An 18970-nucleotide genomic window follows, 5' to 3' on the forward strand; every position below is an offset into this window, starting at 1 on the left:
AGTGATTGATTGATTGATTGTATCTTAATTTGAACGAAACACAGTTCGTACATAAACACAGTCATCTGTCAGTAAACAGAATATACAGTCCTGAAACATCACAATAATTAACATACGGTTTTAAATAATTTATTTAAATGATAAATTCTGGATTAAGTCACATCAGATCTCATTTAGAATCACATGTTCGGAGACAGCTGATCACCTTCTATCTACACCAGCCCCGCGTAGTGTAGGAACATATCATAGAGCAGAAGTCGCCACACTATGCATTTCTATTCGTCCTGGTAATAGTAAACGGATAGAGAGCCGACTTAGCGGGGAAGGGACAACGTATGACAATGACAAAGGCACACTCGGTTTACCGCCGCAAACATGTCAACGTTGCCTACCTCATCATGTCTACAACACGGAATTTCTTGCAACACCAGCGCCAACGTCAAACTCCAACTTTCGAAAATGACCTATTGGCCTAAAATATTGGAAATAATCCATTTTTACATAGGCTATATTTTTGGAAACACTTTCCGGGATTCAGGAGGATAATACTTTCTGCCGAAAACGAATGAAGTCCCTGTTCGAATATACCAAAGGTTAAAAGACAAAGCAACAGTTACCCTACAGGTCCATTTAGGCGAATCTTATATTTATTACGATCTCAGATATTTTATTGGGTCGGCATCTGAGCTATACCAAAGCAAACGACGATAACTTCCTTCTATAACTTTCCCCACACCTGTGGCGTCGCGGGAGCCCTGTTTTACGGCCGGATGCCTTTCCTGGCGCCAACCTTACTGAAAGAACGATTCACTGTTGCGTGTTTCTGTGGTGGTTGGTTGTGTGATGTGTTGTCTGGGTATGATGAGGAGAGTGTTAGGAAAATCACGAAACCCCAGTCACCGAGGCGGAAGGATTAATCAGGCCCGACACGGCAGGGAATGGAACTCGGCTACCTCTGACCGTTCTGGTAAGGAGGAACTACAATAAAATTCATCCTTCCAAAAATCGCAAAATTCCCATTGTTACCTTTTTGGGCTCTTTTATAATAAAACTGCATTGGAAGAGGAAATATATTACGAATAAAAATCTATATAAATTTAGAACAAATGGAGATAACTTTTATTTCCCTCTGTTGTTAAGCCTGCTTCCTGCATACAGTATGTCGAATGTCGAATGTTCTCGGCAGACGAAATGAATGTATGCTGAGATAGGAAATTTCTAGAATCATTGTGTTCGATTTATATTTGAGTTGATGATATAGCATTTTTTACTCTTTCCTAGCATAATTTGTATTATCTCGGAAGGGTAAGCTAATATAAACATTTTTCAGTGTTGTTATTTTTCGTATTAGACGTAGGATCGTGGTAAGTTTCTGTAGGGTTTACAGTAACTTCGAGAATCTCGTACTTGCGAAAAATTGCTTTCTGCTCTACGCGTTTATTGGAAAGGTCCAGAAGTAGTACCAGTAGTACTTATTCTCTTTGAGTAGTACTGCACTATATAACGAAAGTCGGGCACAGGCATAGGATTAAACCATAAACTTTTCTTCATACTGTGCATTGCAGTGCATCTTTATAATCAGATCGGAAAGGTAATGCAAGTCATTATTTTTGAATGATTATTAATCTGTTTTTAAGTTTTTTTGTTATATTTGTGTATCAACAATTGCTAGAATAAACTGGCGCTATCGCAGGTGTGTGATACTTCTGCTGAGGATAGTGTACGCACTGAATTTTTTTCATTCGGGATGTGATAAGTGTTCCGGATAATGTTGTGGTCGTTATTGCTGCTATAATGCTCTGTGGGTCGAGGGGTGTGGTTTTTACCACTCTGCCTCTCCTTCCTAGTTTACTTTGTGGTCCTCTTTCTCTTGTCAGTAACCTCATTCTTTGAAGGGTCAGACCTCTTCCATTTTTTTCTTCTAATTAAGGTTAAGAGAGGTTGGTTGCCCAGTAGTACTTCCTTTCAAAATTATAATCACAAAAACCTCTCCTTTCCTATTACACCTCATTATAGCACTGCCTTGCAAATTTAATTTTTACATGGCATGTGCCATTTCACTGCAAGCAACCCATCTCAACTAACAGTGAAATTTGTATACAGACACTCAAACAACTGCTCATCTCGCGTACCGGGCGAGTTGGCCGTGCGCGTAGAGGCGCGCGGCTGTGAAGCTTGCATCCGGGAGATAGTAGGTTCGAATCCCACTATCGGCAGCCCTGAAAATGGTTTTCCGTGGTTTCCCATTTTCACACCAGGCAAATGCTGGGGCTGTACCTTAATTAAGGCCACGGCCGCTTCCTTCCAACTCCTAGGCCTTTCCTATCGCATCGTCGCCATAAGACCTATCTGTGTCGGTGCGACGTAAAGCCCATAGCAAAAAAAAAGCTCATCTTGTAAGTAGACTGATAATCTGTTACAAGACTCAAACAGTAATGCGCTGATGGTGTTTAATATGCTTACCCAACTGAATGAAGTCTAACCTAGTCACTCTCTTCAAACAGGCCCATTTGAAGGAAAAGAATGTGTTTAGTGTTCTTCATTGAATTTGTGTTGCATTTCTTTTTTTAAAATAAGTTACAGCCCTGAAGGTTTTCCTTGATTTCTTATTTTCACACCAGGCAAATGCTGGGGCTGTACCTTTATTAACCCTGGAGTGGTTGCGATGGGTCTACGAGACCTGGGTGGACATACTTATTGGTGTTTCTGTTGTTGGAATGCACCGAGCGCTTGCTCCTCCCTGGTAGCTTCTTGGCTCCTGACCTTCAACCGAACACAGTAGCCCGCTCTCAGTTGCCTTGGAAACTTTGAGCATACAGGCTGTTCAGGGTCTCGCAGACCCGGTGCGACTTTTAACGTTGGTCTTTGTTGTCAAACTTTGCATTGTTAGTTTAGTAGGGCCTACACTTTCAATTCTGTGTAACAATGAATGAAGCTAATTCTGGGTATAACTACCCTGTGCAAGCACCTGCCACAGAAGTTCCCAGGAAAAGAAAGAGGTGTCATTTCTGCCCAAATAACAAAGGATACCGGGCGAGTTGGCCGTGCGCGTAGAGGCGCGCGGCTGTGAGCTTGCATCCGGGCGATAGTAGGTTCGAATCCCACTATCGGCAGCCCTGAAAATGGTTTTCCGTGGTTTCCCATTTTCACACCAGGCAAATGCTGGGGCTGTACCTTAATTAAGGCCACGGCCGCTTCCTTCCAACTCCTAGGCCTTTCCTATCCCATCGTCGCCATAAGACCTATCTGTGTCGGTGCGACGTAGCGACGTAAAGCCCCTAGCAAAAAAAAAAAAAAAAAAAAAAAAAACAAAGACAGGAAGACATCCTTTCATCTGCCCCAAGTGCCAAAATTTCATTTGAGGAGAACATGGACAACTTGGCTGCAGAATGTGCATAGAAATTGATTAAAGTTCCCCTGTACTTGGATGTGTTTCTAAAACTAATTGGATTGTTATTTTATAAATTATGATGCATAATTCACACGTACCTAAAAAATTCATATTTTTGTACCTATAGTTCAAGTGTGAAATTCTCAAAAATATGTTTAGTTAAGACTGTGTAGAAAATAGATGAAAGTGCATGTAGATGCAGGAAAAAGTGAAAAAAATGATGTAAAATACATCTTACTGTTACCATGTTTTACCTTTCACAAGTTAGCAGAAAAAATCAGTTTTTCAGTGTAGTTATGAATATACACTTTTTGGTTAAGAAATGGGATAGTTAAATATTGTAGTCATGAAAACTGCATTAAAATAAATGAAATCATGTTATACAATACTGTAATTTGAAATAAAGTATAAAAATCTAATAGTAAAACACAGGGAAAAAAATGGGTCTGAGAGACCCAGTGCGACTATTCCAGGGTTAAGGCCATGGTCACTTCCTTCCCATTCCCGGGCCTTTCCTATCCCATCGACGTCATAAGACCTATCTGTGTCAGTGCGGCATAATTATTATTATTGTGATCACAATTCAATACCGATCAAAACCATGAAGTTTATATCCTATGATTACGTAGCTAACCAGGCAAAACAGCCTATTTATATTTAGGTCTTGAAGTCAAAATAGTCCAATTGGGCTAAGGCATTGAATTTCTCAGTGTATCGCTCACAGTTTGACGCCCAACTTTTCTTAAAAGAAAGTTTTCATCGTTCTTTCCAAATTACTAAAACACAAACTAGAAAAAATAAGATTTGGCTGAGAGAGGAGATCAAAAATACAAGAAACTACAAGTTTACTTTTGGTTGCTCATTGGTACCTATTTCAAGCCCAAGTTGAGTATAGATTATTGTATTATTAAAGAAACAACAAACCCTAGAAAAAAAGCTGCACTGAGCTCGATAGCTGCAGTCTCTTAAGTGCGGCCAGTATCCAGTATTCGGGAGATATTAGGTTCGAACCCAACTGGCGGCAGCCCTGAGGATGGTTTTCCTTGGTTTCCCATTCCCCCCCCCCCCCCCCATGGCGCTACAGCCCTTGAAGGGCCTTGGCCTACCAAGTGACCGCTGCTTAACCCGAAGGCCTGCAGGTTACGAGGCGTCGCGTGGTCAGCACGACAAATCCTCTCGGCCATTATTCTTGGCTTTCAAGACCGGGGCCGCTATCTCACCGTCAAATAGCTCCTCAATTCTAATCACGTAGGCTGAGTGGAGCTTGAACCAGCCCTCAGGTCCAGGTAAAAATCCCTGACCTGGCCAGGAATCGAAACCGGGGCCTCTGGGTAAGAGGCAGGCACGCTACCCCTGCACCACGGGGCCAGCTGTTTCCCATTTTCACACCAGGCAAATGCTGGGGCTGTACCTTAAGACCATGGCCGCTTCCTTCCCACTCCTAGCCCTTCCCTGTCCCATCGTCGCCATAAGACCTATCTGTGTCAGTGCGACGTAAAGCAACTAGCAAAAAAAAGAAAAACTGCATAGTTAATGAACTCGAAACTCAACAATAACTATGCTAAAGAAACCAACAAATACACTAGGCCTAACATGCCCAACCAATTTCACCCTCTGATGATAAATTTGTCCAAGGTACCATTGTATGAAGTTCCATTTTAGCCAGGGGCCCTAAACACAATTGGCCTAATTTTAACACTATGAACAGAGCCATCATTACAACAGTAGAAGCAGAATTAGCCAATAGCAAATTGCCAGCAGATAAAAAAGACAATAAGATTATCATTTGATTTTCTTTTTGAGAGCATGTATTTGCTTTTATTTGAGAATCGAATCCTTGTAGTAAGGGATGAATTACGTCACGTAATTGTTCGACAAAAAATGATAGTTCCTTCTTAAAAATCTTGGAATGAATTGTGATGCTTTGTGTAACAGGCTCGGTCTATAGTTAAATGATCAGGCGAATGGGGACGCCGGTTTTGTGTATCTTGGGGAGGGCTTTGGCGGTGGGTAAACCTGGGTTCATATTAGTTTTTTCTTGATATGTCAATAGATATGAAGTGTTCTTCAGGGTCTGCTTAAGTTGATGTCACGTCACGTAATTCACCCCTTACTGCTCATGACAACAATAGTTACAAGAATTCAATTCTCATACAAAAGAAAATACATGCTCTCAAAAAGAAAATAAATTATAATCTTATAATTACAAAAGCAGATAAAGGTAACAATACCATCATAATGGACAAAAATGACTAAGCAAAATAAATAAATTTTTTAAAGATAGCTCATTCTCTACAGTAAGAAGGGCCCTACCCCAATAATCCAACATCAACTTAAGCAGACCCTGAGAATACTTCATATCTATTGACAGATCAAGAAAAAACTAAATTAATATGAACCCAGGTTTACCCACCGCCAAAGCCCTCCCCAAGATACACAAAACTGGCGTCCCCATTCGCCCGATCATTAACTATAGACAGAGTCCGTTATATAAAGCATTACAATTCATTCCAAGATTTTTAAGAAGGAACTATCATTTTATGTCAAACAAATCCATCAAACACTAAAGAATTGATCAATAAATTAAAAAATATTTGAACATTCAATCCAATAACTCTCTCCACTCATTCGTTATTGTAAACATGTATCCTAGCATACAAATCTCCAAGGAATACCCCATCATTCAAAACAATTTAAGCAAATACAGCTGCGTAAGTATATTAGAAATACAGGATTTCATGTCTATGCTTAAATTAGTTGTAAGCAGCAATTATTTCATTTTCGATAATGTTATTTATCAACAAGAAGGATTGGCTATGGGATCGCCGGCCTCGGGTATCTTGGCCGAAATTTACTTGGATTTTTTGGAACACACCAAAATTGATGATGATAATAACTTTGACAGCATCCTTTCCTGGGCAAGATATGTAGATGATGCCATAGTAATTATGGATGAGAGCATCATAGACGCTGCTACCACCCTCATTAATCTAAATAACATTGACCCGCATATAAAATTTACACTTGAATCCGAAATTGTACGGAAAATTAATTTTTTTTTTACTTAACTATTATCAGGCACCCAAGCTACTTAAGATACAGGACTTTCAGAAAACCCACCCAAACAGTCACTACAATCCGTCAAGATTCTTCACACCCCAAAATTCACAAACGAGCAGCGTACAACAGCATGGTGTACCGAGCTTTCATTGTTCCAGTGTCTGAAAGAGACCTCAAAAATGAGTTCAACACCATTCGTAATATAGCTAAACCTAATGGATACAACAGTTTCTTTGTTAAAAAAATAATAAATATAAATATCGCCCCTCTACCACTTTGAAAAAGATAAACAGAACAACTCCCCCCTTTGTATCTTTATGTTGAACGAACAAATTTACAAAGTCGCCAACATTATTATTATGTGATCACAATTCAATACGGATTAAAACCATGAAGTTTATATCCCATGTTTGACTTGGAAGGGAATGTAGAATCCACGTAGGTCCGTGAAGACGACTTTCTGCAGTAGTGACTTGGGACCTATGGCAAAGATTAAGCCATTTCTTAATGTTTCCTTCATCTCTCATTTTCTTCTCCTTTCTGTTCAGTTTTCCAGCGTCCTCTGTTTCTGGTACATGTTTTTATCTACTTTCTTTCGTACTATCTTCGTTCTGATACTTCTCTTCCTTCTTGGTCCATCTCTTAAAACAGTCTTCTACTATGGTGAGAGTATAAATGAAGAATGTGCGGCAAACTTGTTCACATTCTCCATTTGCTTTTCCGAGGTATGTCATTGCCTCAGCTTTTCTTCAGAAGCTCCTTAATTTCATCTCCTTCCTTTCTCTGTCTTCGGATCACATTCCTTATGTTCACCAATCCTCTAACAAACGCTCTCTTTTCACCCCAAGATGGAATATTCCAAAACAAATAAAAAATGTTTAGTTCTTTTATTCATTGATTTTCGTACAAAGAAATGATCTTTTGGTATGCTTTACTAAATCTTTGTAATTGCAATTTATTGATATTTATCTCCCATTGCATATAGCTTTAATTTTTCCTTTTTGTTTGCTAGTTGAAGAAACCTTTTTAATTCATAAATACATTCTTCCTTTCACTCTGTCTGATTTAGATCATTGCCTTTCCTGCTTAGACTTTCTGTCAAAATCTGTGCCTCAGGACCCTTGACTTGTATTGATTCAGCTTCAGTTACATTTAGATTATCTAGAGATACAAATACTGCTTCCTACCCCAGTTCTTGTGGACAGAATTGACCTTCAGTTAACATCTGAGATGAGCCTAATATATATATATATATATGAGTTTTGTCTGTACATCGCCCAGAATTTAAAAAGGATGGTATTTCTGTATCATTGGTGTCCACAGTTACAAAGAAATGCACTTTTTAATTTTCCTTAATTTCTGTATGTACATATGTACATGCATCACAGGAAAATGGCTGAAGAGAAAATCGGTATGCAAAGTCGGGGTAGTAAGTCCATATAATCTAGGCCATAAATAATTGCATTCATGCTGAGATAAATGGTAGCGGGAAGGCCTAGAATTAAATTCTGAAATGTTTGTTATTTGTGGTTGTATCTTAATGAAATTTGGTATGTAAAGTCTGGGAATAAGTCGCTGTAATCTAGGCCATGAATAATTTTATTTACGGTGAGTGAAATGGTAGTTTAGAGGAAGGCCTAAAAGTCAGTTCTCGAATATTTTTGTTATTAGTGGTCGTATCGATAAATACTACATAACTAAAGTTATACTGTATAGTATTAAATTTCCAATCATTTATGTCTTGCACATTGTTACCGTACCAGCTATGATCACAAAGATATTAATGGATTTGGATTTTTGTACCAAGTTCATATCAGTGCCGAGTCACGAGAAAATGAGTAAACATAATTTAATGAAAATCGGTATGTAAAGTCCACACGTCATTAGTTACTTAAAAAAAACAGTTAATCATTACACAGAAATACTCATTATTGTACGTATTAAAACAATCCTTACATAATTACGTAAATCTCATGCACAAATAAAGACAACTATAATACTTGCATTAGTAAACTGTAATTTAAAATTATTTAGTGGAACATGCTAATAAATAATTATAAACCTGCCAGTGCGCCAAGAATCATACAACTGGCAATGTGCTATTGAATTGTTCTTCACACCAAGCCATGCAGGTAGCAGCACTATCGACTGTCCGGTATTGGTGTATTAAAGTATTTGATAACATATGCCATTCATTGTAAACACCTTCCAATGCCCATTGTTACATATTTGTAACATCAGATTCTGAACTGGCCCTACAGCTACACATATTGAGCTAGTGCATTCCCAAAGTAAATTTTCTCTTCACTGAACATTACACTTTCATAATAGGCTACAACTTTTATGTATGGAAAATGCTAAATTGTAGAAACAGTGAGAATAACAAACATACCTAGCATGCCATGTTCCTTCACAGCAACGACTGGTTGAGTTCAATAAAATGGCGCAAGCTTCCCGGACCACAGTTGAAGAAAATTTGCACCAGAATGTGTTCATGACTGTGTGACAAATGTGCTACACTGGGCAATAAGAATAAAAGAGGTGTATTATAACTTCTGATAGCATCTGATAGTCGTGTGAAAAATTTGTCATGCCGGGCGTTATAGGGAAATTTTCAAGCCTATGGGTATTTTATTCTGCCTTAGACACACATTAGTTGCTAAGTAGAATGACAATCCCTCATGCCATTAGAGGTCAATGACTAGATGTTACGCCTCTTTAAACAATCATCATGATCAGAATGACAATCCCTTAAACTAAGTAAACGATATGAAGGTCGGTATATGTGGTTATGTTTATCTTATTCAAAAAAAAAAAAAAGCGTGATTCTGAAAAAAAGTATTGAATTTTAATTACTTATCTCGGTCAAACATAATAGGAAAGGAAAATGTGATTATAAAATATTTGCTCCCATAAATTCACATAAAACACTGCATAGGTAATAAGATTGTTTCTTTCAGTTCATTCAATCTCAAAATCAGGATCTCCATTGAATCCATCTGTTGTCCACGATGTCAGATTTTCTTGAAGTTTCTGGTAAAATTGTTTGGCATCTGCAGGTATTAGGTGCATCAGCAACTTAAGGTCTCCAAGTTTGGCTTCAGAGATAGGTTTTCCATATTTCAGTAAAGGTATTAATGCCGGATGAAAGGGAACTGTAGTTTCCCGTGGTCGTCCCAGTCTTGACTTATTTAGATTTACTTCCTGAGATTCACCATCGGATTTTTGAAGGGCGGAAAAAAACATACGACACTCCATGTTATCAGTTGTCGGCATGTAAAAGATCTCTGGTGACACGTTTGGTGTTTACCCGACAAAATTAGTTAAATCTCAGCCATAGACACCCAAGAGAGTTTCGGTTTACTCGGTCTGCCATCTGGTGGGCCTAGAGTAGAACGGAGTATCAAAATTAACGAGCAGACAGCCAGATGGCGTCAAATTGAATTGTCTGCACATGGTAGCTGAGGCCACTTAATTTATTATTATTATTATTATTATTATTATTATGGTTCATGTTTGTGGTTTACTGTAGTCACGTCCTAGTTCGTGAACCATGGGCAACGGCTGAGTGGCCTAGTAAGTGGTCCTGAGAGTCAGGATACCAGTTGCTATGGAATGGGAGTGGGCATCTCGGACATATTCTCAGTCGTGGCCCTCCTTGTGCTCAGGCGGCTAGGACTATACAATTCACCGGTGGTCCATAACCCGTTAGAGGAGAGATCCTCACTTGGACTATGTGCAAGTAGGGCAGCATCCTGCTTCATGAATTTACCGAGCTCAGAACATTTTAAGCAAGCCTCGGACCTATGGGAGAAATGGAGTCCCACTCCCATTTGACAGGCGAGGGACTCCTTGGAAACAACTTGGCGAACAAAATGGAATTGGATGGGGAGCTATCAATATTACTGGGGCTTATGGAAGATAGAAGGTAGAACTGGCTGAGTCAGCAAAGAGGATGCATCTGGATGTGCTAGGAGTAAGTGATATTCGGGTAAGGGGAGATAATGGGAAGAGATAGGAGATTATAAGGTGTACTTGACGGGTGTTAGAAAGGGAAGGGCAGAGTCTGGGGTAGGGCTCTTTATCAGGAATACCATTGCACGCAACATAGTTTCTGTTAGGCACGTAAATGAGCGAATGATACGGGTAGATTTGTCAGTGGGAGGAATTAGGACAAGAATTGTGTCCGTGTATTCACCATGTGAGGGTACAGATGAGGATGAAGTTGACAAGTTTTATGAAGCATTGAATGACATCGTGGTCAGGGTCAACAGCAAGGATAGAATAGTGCTAATGGGCGATTTCAATGCGAGAGTTGGGAATAGAACTGAAGGATACGAAAGGGTGATTGGTAAATGTGGGGAAGATATGGAAGCTAATGGGAATGGGAAGCGTTTGCTGGACTTCTGTGCTAGTATGGGTTTAGCTGTTACGAATACATTCTTCAAGCAGAAGGCTATTCACCGCTACACATGGGAGGCTAGGGGTACCAGATCCATAATAGACTATATCTTAACAGACTTTGAATTCAGGAAATCTGTTAAGAATGTAAGAGTTTTTCGGGGATTTTTCGATGATACAGACCACTATCTGATCTGTAGTGAACTAAGTATCTCTAGGCCTAGGGTAGAGAAAGTGAAATCTGTCTGCAAACGAATAAGGGTAGAAAATCTCCAGGACGAAGAAATTAGACAGAAGTACATGGATATGATTAGTGAGAAGTTTCGAACAGTAGACAGTAAGCAGGTTCAGGATATAGAAAGTGAATGGGTGGCATACAGGGATGCTGTAGTAGAAACAGCAAGGGAATGCGTAGGAACAACTGTGTGTAAAGATGGGAAAAGGTGAACATCTTGGTGGAATGATGAAGTGAGAGCAGCCTGTAAACATAAAAAGAAGGCTTATCAGAAATGGCTCCAAACAAGGGCCGAGGCAGACAGGGCTTGGTACGTAGATGAAAGAAACAGAACAAAACAAATAGTTGTTGAATCCAAAAAGAAGTCGTGGGAAGATTTTGGTAATAACCTGGAAAGGCTAGGTCAAGCAGCAGGGAAACTTTTCTGGACAGTAATAAAGAATCTTATGAAGGGAGGGAAAAAGGAAATGAACAGTGTTTTGAGTAATTCAGGTGAACTCATAATAGATCCCAGGGAATCACTGGAGAGGTGGAGGGAATATTATGAACATCATCTTAATGTAAAACGAAATCATCATGGTGGTATTGCAAACAGCCAAGCTCATGGGGAGGAGGAAAATGATGTTGGTGAAATTATGCTTGAGGAAGTGGAAAGGATAGTAAGTAAACTCCATTGTCATAAGGCAGCAGGAATAGATGAAATTAGACCTGAAATGGTGAAGTATAGTGGGAAGGCAGGGATGAAATGGCTTCATAGAGTAGTAAAATTAGCGTGGAGTGTTGGTAAGGTACCTTCAGATTGGACAAAAGCAGTAATTGCACCTATCTATAAGCAAGGAAACAGGAAGGATTGAAACAACTATCGAGGTATCTCATTGATTAGTATACCAGGCAAAGTATTCACTGGCATCTTGGAAGGGAGGGTGCGATCAGTCGTTGAGAGGAAGTTGGATGAAAACCAGTGTGGTTTCAGACCACAGAGAGGCTGTCAGGATCTAATTTTCAGTATGTGCCAGGTAATTGAAAAATGCTACGAGAGGAATAGGCAATTGTGTTTATGTTTCGTAGATCTAGAGAAAGCATATGACAGGGTACCGAGGGAAAAGATGTTCACCATACTGGGGGACTATGGAATTAAAGGTAGATTATTAAAATCAATCAAAGGCATTTATGTTGATAATTGGGCTTCAGTGAGAATTGATGGTAGAATGAGTTCTTGGTTCAGGGTACTTACAGGGGTTAGACAAGGCTGTAATCTTTCACCTTTGCTGTTCGTAGTTTACATGGATCATCTGCTGAAAGGTATAAAATGGCAGGGAGGGATTCAGTTAGGTGGAAATGTAGTAAGCAGTTTGGCCTATGCTGACGACTTGGTCTTAATGGCAGACTGTGCCGAAAGCCTGCATTCTAATATCTTGGAACTTGAAAATAGGTGCAATGAGTATGGTATGAAAATTAGCCTCTCGAAGACTAAATTGATTTCAGTAGGTAAGAAATTCAACAGAATTGAATGTCATATTGGTGATACAAAGCTAGAACAGGTCGGTAATTTCAAGTATTTAGGTTGTGTGTTCTCCCAGGATGGTAATATAGTAAGTGAGATTGAATCAAGGTGTAGTAAAGCTAATGCAGTGAGCTCGCAGTTGCGATCGGCTGTATTCTGTAAGAAGGAAGTCAGCTCCCAGACGAAACTATCGTTACATCGGTCTGTTTTCAGACCAACATTGCTTTTGAGACTGAAAGCTAGGTGGACTTAGGATATCTTATTCATAAGTTAGAAGTAACAGACATGAAAGTAGCAAGAATGATTGCTGGTACAAACAGGTGGGAACAATGGCAGGAGGGTACTCGCAATGAGGAGATAAAGGCTAATTTAGGAATGAACTCGATGGATGAAGCTGTACGCATAAACCGGCTTCGGTGGTGGGGTCATGTGAGGCGAATGGAGGAGGATAGGTTACCTAAGAGAATAATGGACTCTGTTATGGAGGGTAAGAGAAGTAGAGGGAGACCAAGACGACGATGGTTAGACTCGGTTTCTAACGATTTAAAGATAAGAGGTATAGAACTAAATGAGGCCACAACACTAGTTGCAAATCGAGGATTGTGGCGACGTTTAGTAAATTCTCAGAGGCTTGCAGACTGAACGCTGAAAGGCATAACAGTCTATAATGATAATGTATGTATGTATTATTATTACCATCAAATTTAGTTTTAGGCAGTTTATCCTGCAACCATTGACATCCGTTTTCAGAAACACGATCATTTTTTCAAGTTCTGCTTAACTGAAGGACGTGTTTTCCATCTGAACAATAGTGGTGTTTTTCTGCCTGCAGTTTCTCATTGCGTTTCATAGGTGGGCCGGCGTAAGGTTGCACACGACAGCTGCGCACAATGTTGGTCACACTGCAATGGCAGACGAAGCGATGTTGCCGCAGAAACAACAGCTGATTGCACGACACGTGAGTTTTTAAAAACATGGGAGAGATATTTTTAATGTCATCGCGATGATACATAATACAAATGAAATCTGCCGACAAAAATTGAACTTTATACTCACCGTTTATTCATCACACAATATGATACGAGATAAATGCACTACGAAGTTCCTATTATCGCGATGTTAGAAGGTACGGAAGAAATCGGCTGACAAGAATCTCACTTTAAATACACCAGTAAATGTTAGAATAATTTACTCCGGTGCTAACACAAAAGGTTTCAAGTAAAATCTATAAAATTTATGAAAATTCAGAAACCTTATTTTCATACCTGATTCACAAAGGTAGAGGCTCGATATACTCCAGATCACTGCCATCACTACCGTCGCCTTCGTTGTCATTGTCATCAGATCATCAACTCCTGACAGTCTCTGATGTTGCTATTGCCGAATTAATGAACGTTGCGACATGGCCAACTTTCTTCACCCACAAAACCGTATCCATGCGAGCAATACTCTCCCGAACAGTCCTTCCACTTCAGTAAGGACTTATTAGTGCGTACGTAATGTTTTACTTCACCCCATACCGTACCAACTCAATGAGGTTGAAGTGACGGTGGTATGGCAGCAACCTAATCACCTCGTGCTCTTGTTCCTTTGCTACTTCGTCGACTAATTTAGTCATGCACATATGCGCTGGGATATTTCTTTCCTGCAGCCATTCCACTAACGGTTCTTTACGAGCGCTCGAAGTAGCGGTCTTGTCCATCATTACGGAGTGGTAAGGTGCATTGTCCATAACAATGACTTTGAGCTGTAATAATCATCCTCGTGTCTTCGTATTACACCAGCCTGGAAATAATTCCTGTTATAGGAGATAGCTTAATTCGTTTCTTTCCCGGAGTGCTGTGAAGCAAGTCCCTACTATCAGCCCCGTTTCCGCTACTGCTATGTACCGGTACCCCAGTCCCTTTTTACTTTTGTTCTTGGAGGCGAACACCTCTCTGAATAACAGTACAATTTGAAAGCCCTAATGTTTGACATATGCGTTCCACACCATGATCAGCAGGAACAGACAGGCGGCTAGCGTACGAATTTCCTCTCCCTCTCGTAAAACTCACGAGTTCTCCGCACTAATTCTAATGCCTGACTATTAACAGACACTCCGCGCTTCATGACTATGTTGCCGTTTCCGAGACATCGCACTGCATTCGTTAAAATAAAATTTCACAATTATCTCACAACGAAAACAAAACTTTCATAAACGCGCGAATGACACCTGACCACGTGCTAGCGGAGACAGGCAAAACGGCAACACTTCAATGCGGTAGTCAAGCTAGTGATAGATGGCACCACTATACTTCCCATATTGCCAACAACAATCGACTGTAAATAGTTCGTATTTATTTTGTGGCTCGCTTAAACTTTATAACATTTTTTTAAAAGTCTCATGTTTGTGTAAGCAAATAAAAGATTATAAGCACTATATGGCATTAAATAATAATTAACATGAGTAAAATGCGTAACTGTATCTGACATAAAAAGTAGTAGATTGGTGATTCTGATTAATGGGTGACGTTCTTCATTTCATTTTTGTAGTGGTGCCAACATGACTTACAACTGTCAAGTGCAACCTTGTGCCGGCCCACCTATAGTCTGCAGTGTATGAACGGTGACTAAATTTGAGGGCACGCTCAATATCTGCAAAGTCGCTGCTTTCATTATTCTGATATAGAATTTACTGATTTGGCGTGTATTACCTAGCATAACAGGTTAAAACACTTTTACAGTGAAGCCTTAGGAGCTTTCTCAAATAAATATATTTATACAGAAATATTGCTTTCATTGTAGACTACCGTATTTGATATCATGCAACAATCTCATTTTAATACTAGCCTTAGAAAGTTCTTCTAGGGAATGATTCTTCGACGTAACTTTTTTAGCGAGCTGCATTAGTAGCATTGTCCTTCTTACTTTTGGATGTAGGTACTTGATACATCGCTGAACTTTGTCACTTGATAAACCACTGAATGTATCACCACGTCAATAACGTAGCACTATCGAAAATGTAAGCTCTCGTGCTGTCATCTGTGATGCAATGTAAGGAATGTGACACTTGGTCTAATGATGCAAACTGGAATGTCGCATAGTATGTTGATGCAATTTACAGTTTAACTGATTCCCACTATGTCACTTAGGTTTTCAGTTAACTGACAGCTAATGCCCTCTATCGCAGCAGGACCCCTGGGGGTGGGGGACGCACCTGTAGAATACACCCGTGGTATCCCCTGCGGCTAAAAGGGACGACCTAGGCGTGGGCATGGATTGCGGTTGGATATCATGTGTTGGACCTCCTGTGGATGGAAGGGGCTGAATACATTCACTGGTAATCCCTGCCTGTCGTAGAAGGTGACTGAAAGGGTCATATGGCCATGGTCCCCTTTTTATTTTTTATTGTTTTTTGAGGGTTCGTTGTAGACATATTCCAAATTTTTGATGTGCGTGCTGCTCGGAAATGGACCTCCTACATGTGCGACTACGCTTAAAAGTCTGTCAGTAACCACCCATGAAGCGGCGGGTGGAAGTGTCGTGTACCCTTGCAGTAGTATCCGCCTGACAACACAGGTCCCCACACAGCCGAATGCCAGAAAGACATATTCTTATTAACTGTTTTTATGTATTTTTTCACCAAGCTCGATAGCTGCAGGCGTTTAAGTGCGGCCAGTATCCAGTATTCGGGAGATAGTAGGTTCGAACCCCACTATCGGCAGCCCTGAAAATGGTTTTCCGTGGTTTCCCATTTTCACACCAGGCAAATGCTGGGGCTGTACCTTAAGGCCACGGCCGTTTCCTTCCCACTCCTAGGCCATCCCTGTCCCATCGTCGCCATAAGACCTATCTGTGTCGGTGCGACATAAAGCAACTAGCAAAAAAAAAAAATTATTTTTTCTCTATATTTAAGTGCTCTGTACACACTATGGGGTACATGCTATTGCGGGTGACTGGAGGAAGGGAATACTAGTGCTCATTGCCTCAGTCCTCCCGTATTAGGCATCGTCCAACATCGGACCCCGGGCGGTACCGGCTATGACCAGATGGGTATTGCATTGGCTACTTCGTTCGGCTACAGAGACCCCTGATCGGGGTGGGTGGCATTCGGAAAGGATGATTTCGGGCATGGTGTCGAAACCACTTCCGCCTGCCTCCTTGGGTAGTGCGCCACCCAAGCCTAACTTTTGATTCCCTGAGGGGGGGGGGGCAACTCCTTGGGAGCGAGCGCAGCGTATTAGTCTGGGTTCCAGCTTCCCTAGGTTCCTGGTTGCTGCCAGAACCGATGGGCACGATTTCAAGCTGGTTAAATAGATTCTTTTAAGTCGACACATCGAAGGTGTATATGGTGAACTTGAGGGTCTGAAGAAATTGCGCAATGGTGGTTTGCTTCTGAAGATGAGCACTGCACTCCAAGCAGAACAGTTGCTTAAGTGTGACCACTTTGGCGACATCCCCGTCAAAGTGGAAGAGTACAAAACCTTTGAATCTGATTCATGGAGTTATTTTCCACCGTGATCTCGTTCTGAACATTGACGATGAATTGATGGAAGACATGGAGCACTGTGGCGTGACACACGTCCGGTGCATTACGCGCAAAGTCAACAGTGAAGACGTTGCCACGGGTGCGTTCATAGTCTCCTTCAAATTATCAGTGTTGCCAGAGAAAGTCAAGGTAACAACCTATTGTTCCGATGTGAGGCCGTACATCCCGCCTCTTATGCGATGCTGTAAATGCCAGAGATTCGGACACATGGTATCTCGTTCGAATCAAGTCTGTGTGTGGTACATGTGGGAAAGTAGCTCATGGTGCGGAGGAGTGCACCACTCCGTACAAGTGCACTAACTGCTCTGGTCTTCATTCTTCTCGAGATTGGAACTATCCAACCTATTTGAGTGAGAAGAAGATCCACAAGATCAAGACCTAGGATGGTCTTTCCTACCAGGAAGTGCGCTGTAAGTTTAATTCTCTGAATGCACTGGCCAAGACACTAGACTTCAGCATGATAGCACAGTCTCTCCCAGGTTCCTCATTTTCAACTGGAACACCTTTCCAGAAGATCGCCACGCCCAAGGCGGCAGTTGCTCCTGTGAGCAATGCCACAAAGAGAACGAGCTTGAAGGCGGGTCCATCCCGGCCTTCGACCACCAATAAGCCTGTGCCAGCTAAGAAACCTACGCCGGCACAGCCCGTCTAAACAAGAATCGACGGCGGGGAAGAAGAGTGCCCTTACCAAGCGTTCTTCCACATCTACAAATGGGGCCTCATGCCCTCCATACGGAGGGTCTGATTCTGCACCAGAGGAATCTGTGCGCTCCCCTCATAGGAAGAAACCCCGCCCCCGGACTACGTCGAAATTCAAGGCATGCATCACCTCGTCTGGTGACGAGGTGATGCATATGGAGCATTTATCTCCATATTCGGGTGGGGATGTGAGCTCATGCTGTTTCTAACCTAATCCCCAGATGTCCGCACCCACACTATGGCACTGTTACAATGGAACTGTAGTGGTTATGATAGGCATCTTGCTGAGCTGTGCCAGCTCATTAGCGAGTATTCGGTGAGTATAGTCTGCATTCAGGAAATAAATTTCAGACCAGGTCATCATGCGGTCTGGGCCGATGACCTTCGATGTTAGGCCCCTTAAAACAACAAGCATCATGCAGTCTTGAGAAATTTTCGACTATATTCGACAGAACGACATTATGCTCACCGGGCTTCCAATGGCATTGGCATTTTTGTCCGTTCTGATACCTACAGCGAAGAGATCCCACTAAGAACGCCGCTGGAGGCTGTAGCAGTTCGCGTTCTGCTGCCTCTCATAGCAACAATTTGTAATGTTTATTTTCCACCAGGCCAGCCTCTTGGCATAAATGATGTCATTGATCTTATAGATCAGCTTCCTCGTCCCTTCCTCTTACTGGGCAATTTTAACGCCCATCACCTCATATGGGGCTCTGATGCGCCTTTCACCAGGGGAAGGGAGTTGGAAACATTAGTAACAGAGCAACTGGATTTATTTATTTTGAACACAGGCAAACCAACTCATTTCAGCGTATGTTATGGCACATACTCTTGCATAGACTTAAGTCTATGCAGCCAAACGTTGGTTCCGCTGTTTTGGTAGAATACACTCAACGATCTTTATGAAAGTGATCATTTTCCCATTATTCTTACTTTGTTACAACAAAAATCCGTCGAGGCTCCTCCTCGATGGATTCTTAAATATGCTAATTGGCCAAAGTTCACATCTCTAGCTGTCTTTAACGCCGATACTACGCAGACCGTAGATGGCAAAATAACTTGTGTTATGCAAGTTATCCTTACTGCTGCTGAGGAGCCCATTCCCTCCTTCTCAGGGCCCCCTTGCCGAAAACTCGTTCCTTGGTGGAACGA

General features: G+C 41.2%; 1 protein-coding gene across 6 annotated transcripts in view; it reads left to right on the forward strand.

Moving 5' to 3' along the window:
- Positions 1-1169: 1169 nt before the first annotated feature.
- LOC136866455 (peptidyl-prolyl cis-trans isomerase FKBP4) overlaps positions 1170-18970 on the forward strand; it is a 184173-nt gene continuing 166372 nt past the window's right edge. For 5 of the 6 annotated variants that reach the window (XM_067143414.2, XM_067143412.2, XM_067143417.2 and 2 more), the window contains exon 1: positions 1170-1591. The gene's annotated coding sequence lies outside the window, so the exon portion shown is untranslated. The remainder of the gene's footprint in view (positions 1592-18970) is intronic. The other variant, XM_067143413.2, reaches the window with a different exon arrangement.

The sequence above is a fragment of the Anabrus simplex genome, chromosome 3, assembly GCF_040414725.1.
Source record: "Anabrus simplex isolate iqAnaSimp1 chromosome 3, ASM4041472v1, whole genome shotgun sequence".
Classification (NCBI taxonomy): Eukaryota; Metazoa; Arthropoda; class Insecta; order Orthoptera; family Tettigoniidae; genus Anabrus; species Anabrus simplex.